Source organism: Grammomys surdaster, unplaced genomic scaffold (genome assembly GCF_004785775.1).
Source record: "Grammomys surdaster isolate TR1022 unplaced genomic scaffold, NIH_TR_1.0 137, whole genome shotgun sequence".
Lineage (NCBI taxonomy): Eukaryota > Metazoa > Chordata > Mammalia > Rodentia > Muridae > Grammomys > Grammomys surdaster.
The window spans coordinates 12,514,191-12,519,159 of NW_021604595.1; positions in this window are offsets into that span (position 1 = coordinate 12,514,191).

Sequence of the window (4,969 nt, forward strand, 5' to 3'; positions counted from 1 at the left end):
CCTCCCCTCCCCTCGTCTCCCCTCCCCGCCCCCCGCCGCCCCTCCCCTCGTCTCCTCTCCCACCTTCTCTCCTTCCCTAGTTAACTTGTTCTACCCTCATTTTGCTTTTTTTTTTTTTAAGTGTGAATGAATTATAAACTGTGTGCTGCACATTACACCACAGCTTCCCAAATCAGGCTCCTGAAGGTGAAAGTCAGCTACAGATTCTGTGGGAACCTTGCGTTTCTTTTGTCCTTGATGTGGCCAGTACAGATTCTCGTTTCATTTATGAAAACCAATGTTGCCTCATTTACTCGGACAGGAAATCTAGCCTAATTAACTACATTTATGGTCAGCCCATCCATGGCTACTCATTTTTAAATTTACTTAGCTGTTAAACAACAACAAAAAGCATGTGAAGACACTGGAAGGGTCATTATTCCAAAATAATGATTAACAGTGTAACAACTATTTGTTGTGTTTTATAAAACAGGGGTTGTGGTGCAGCGGAAGCAAGTGCCAGGGCAGGCCCATGCCAAAGCATTCCCTCTGAGAAATCAAGCCGTGGACAGACCTAATATAAAGAAGGTTTATCGTCAAGAAGCAAAGCAGTGGGGGAGGGGGGATGAGGAAAGAGGGCAAAGATTTTATTATTCCATTTGTGTTAGACACTAGAATACTCAGATTCAGAGACAGACAGCAGAATGGCAGCTGACAAGGGTGAGGGGTGGGCTGGAGGGATAGAGCTCAGTTGGTAGACCCTTGCTGAGCATGAAGGAGGCCGTGAATTCAACCCCCAGTACCATGTGAATGGGGCATGGTAGTGCATTCTTGTAATGCCAACACTTCAGGGTGGGGGAATCAGAAGTTCAAGGTAATTCTCAGCTTCATAGTGAGTTTGAGATCAACCTGGACTGAAAAAGACCCTATCTCAGTATTTAAAATAAGGAGGAAGATGGTGTGTGTGTATGTGTGTGTGTGTGTGTGTGTGTCTAGACATCTGTCTATCTGAGTCTCTGTGTGTGTGTGTGTGTGTGTGTGTGTCTGTGTCTGTGTATGTATATGCACATGAAAGAGAAGAGGGAGACAAACACAGACTTGTTGCTTATTTGGGTACAGAGATTTGGTTTTGGAAGTTCTGTGGCTGGATGGTAGTGATGGTGACATGCCAATAGGAATGCACCACGGCTCTGTATTCTTAAAGATGGTAAGCTTGGAGACTGGAGAGATGGCTCAGTGGTAGAGCATGCAGTGCTCTTGCAGAGGTTCTGAGTTCAGTTCCTGGTACCCGTGTTAGATGTCTTACAGCCACTGGTAACTCCAGGGGATCAGATGTCGATGTCCTTTTTAGACTCCACAGTCACTTGTAGTAATATACACAGCCTAGCTTCCCCCATAATTAAAAATAAAACAGATCACCGGGCGGTGGTGGCTCATGCCTTTAATCCCAGCACTTGTGAGGCAGAGGCAGGCGGATTTCTGAGTTTGAGGCCAGCCTGGTCTACAGAGTGAGTTTCAGGACAGCCAGGGCTACACAGAGAAACCCTGTCTCAAAAAACAAAAAAAAAAAAACAAAAACCAAAATAATAAAATAAAATAAAACAGATCTTTTAAAAGATGGTAAGTTTACGCTATATGTAGTTTACAATAAGAAAGAATAGTGTAAATAATATATTTAGTAAAAGAAGAGTGTATTATATAATTTAACATATAATCAATGTTAAAAACATCAAGGAGCTGCTTTGCATGCTTTATATCACACTTTCTTAAAAAACATGTACGCCTTTTACATGTTAGCACATCCAATAACCATGTGTCACGTGATGTGTCACAGGGTTTCTTTGTGACCAAACGTAGTTCTTCAAATTCATCAGTCTTCTGTGACCAGCTGGGTGTCCCACAGTGTAATTCAGTTCTGACAACATCTATCTAGTGATGGCATCAGATCCCACAGGTGTAAATCTTAGCTTTGCCAAGTGAGATGGGGCATACCTGGGTTCTAAGCACTTGGAGAATAGAGTCAAGGGTATCTATCATGAGTTCAAAGTCAACCTTGGCCAGATAGCAAGTTCAAAGCCGGCCTAGACCACTTGACACCCTGTCTCAAAAACAACAATAACAAAAATAAATTAAAACGCAAACAAATAAGAAGGATCTCAGTTTTGCCAGACTGCCTTCTCCTTTAGATTTGGGGAGAACAAGTATGTTTCCAGGCTGCTCTTAGCCTCTGTCTGATTTGGCTGCAAATCCAAGGCTCTCACAATCCTTCAGGGATCCATCCTTTACTAGAAGTCTTCACAGAGGTCACAGAGAGCTTCCCTGACTCACCCAACCTATAACGAAAGGATACAACTCAGGAAGAGCCAAACTGAAGAGAGGTACAAGGCAAGGCATGAAGGAAGGAGTGGGAAGGTCCCATGCCCCATTGGGTGTAACACCCTCCCAGCACGCACAGGTAACACCTCAAGCCCCACTATTGAGGGGATATTGCTCTATAGAGGCTCTGTCATGAAGATATGGTCAACTGCTAGGCCAGTCTCCAGTCCCCTTCACTTGCTAGAGGTTGTAGGGTGAGGCTGAACATTCATTCTCACGTGGTGATCAGCCTCAACAGAGGATCAGGAAAAATAAATAAATAACGGTCCCTAGGACAAAAGATGCTTCTATAGCCCAGGGCATCCCAAGGGATTCAGTTCCATATGAGGGACTGAGTCAAAGGTGACATGTTAGGGCAGAAGAGGCTTCTCTATTGTTCTGGAAGTTATGAGCTTGGGAATTCCGTGCCAGGAATCGAGGACAATGACTCCCATATCTACTTGTTATTCCTCACAGCATGGCCTCCTCGTGTGCTCTGTACTGTTTCTACTCCAAGGGGAGGGGGCTGCCTAACCAAAGTCCAAGCACACCTCCTCTACAGGCCAAGGGGCAGAAGTTCCCGAGCCATTGCTTGTGACACAGATGGCTCCAGGATGCCCATCCTCAGGTATGGCGTGATACCAAGGTAGGGCTGAGAACACACCTTACGAGGCTCACTGGTCTCTGAGCACAGAAAGAGATGTCCTTGAAAACTGGTAAATATAGAAGGCAAATGACTTAAGGATGAATGAAGGCTTCAAGGCTAAGTCCTAAGGCACGCTGGCATCCTTATCGCTGTGGAAATTGCTTTTGATCCTTGGATAGCTGATTATCGATAAATGACTCTTTCATATTTCCTTCCTTCCTTCCTTCCTTCCTTCCTTCCTTCCTTCCTTCCTTCCTTCCTTCCTTCTTCCTTCCTCCTTCCTTTCTCCCCTCTTGATTCCTGTTGTCTAGAAAGTCTGTTTCTTATGTAAGGTTGGTAGTAACTTGGTGGACAGTCTTTCCTGACACTGCATTGAAGAAACATGACCCTTCACTGAACCAGCTGCAATGGGAAACTTGCTGGTGAGTTTCTGAAAGGATCTTGCTTGGGATCTTTAGCATCTTCTGAGACCTCTGACGTTCCTCTGGGGAGGGGTCAGAGTGTCTATGCTACAGTTAAATTCACTGCTAAGAAACCCTTTGCCTCCAAAACCATTCTCTCACTTGCCTGAAAGCCATCATATCAGCCCCTGGGAAGAAAAGATGAGGTGACCGTTTGGCTCCAGCTGGAAAGACTTCCATTTTGTGGGACCATCAGCTCTGAGGAAGGGGAGCACTGGATCAGTTAAGTGTGGGTTTTCTGGAACACCACCCTGTCAAACAGCCAGCTATGCCACATGCAGAACACTCATCTCTTAGCAGGGACTCAGCCATGTTCATCCTCTCTCCGCATCTGCTGTGTGTGCGCGATAGAGTGTGAGCATTGGTATATAAACAGGAAAGGGGTCCAGGGAGGAAAGGCCTCCTGTTGGTTTCTATCATCGTTTTACAGCCCCAGGGTCAGTTTCCTCTTTGGAAAGGCGAGTGAACAGCTGTCACCAGCAGTCACAGCCCTGTTATCTCTGAGGACAGGAGGCTTTGTAGACAGATGCCAGGCTTGTTTCTTAAGACAGGGGAGAAGGGGCGTGGTTACTGCCCATCCAGCTGCTTCTAAGACTCTGCCTTCCTCTTCTCCTGCTCCCTCCCCCACCACAGGGGGCTCCCTGGAATTGTGAAATGCATCCTATTTGTAACACTTTGGGCTCTCTGGTACCCTGCCCCCTTTACACTTTGCCTCAGAAAGAATGCCTATTGAGATGATTCTCATTTTCAGAGCCATTTATTTGGCTGCATAGGATCTGGTAACTGCCATATTTGGAGGGGCCCTGTGGACCCCATTCCAGGCCCAGCTGGGAAAGCCAGCTTTGCGCTTTGCAAGGCATCCGAATACTCTGCCAAGGTCCCACCACACCCACGGTGTGCTTCAGGCTTCCTCCTCTGCAGGCTGTGGATCTGAGGTGAGGCCTGCCCAATCACCTGTCTCAACCTCACGTCAGCACTTTGTGGACACTGGAGGCTTCAGTTGAGCCGAGGAGGCCCAGGATCCAAGGCTGACAAGGACATTGACATGGGTGCACAGCTTTGCTTCCCCTAAGGATTCACACCCCACAAATAAACATCCAACAAAGCCCAGATTCAGAGAAGTGCTTTGGGTGTGGAACTGGAGCCACATGGGGCCGGGGGCAGCCTGGGACAAGGGATGTGGGCAGGAAGCTGGCTCCTGGGGAGGGAAAGGCTGCCTTACTGGAGGATTCTAGGGCTGCTGCACTTGGACAGAAGTGAAGTCTGGAGGCAGCCCTCCTAGACAGCACTTGGGTCCACGAGGTATTACCAAGAAAACTGGGATTCCCTCTTTGGAGTTCAGAGTGAAGCTTGAGGACAGTTTGATTAAAATTTGAGAGTAAAACAACGGAACAGGTAAGCTAAAAGTCCCAGCAGTTTTCAGGAAGAGGGACAACATAGAAGAGAAAACAAGCCCAGGCTATGAGAAACAGTATGCCCAGGATTTCAGAGCCATGGAACTGAGTTTAAAGGGAAGCAGATTTCAGGC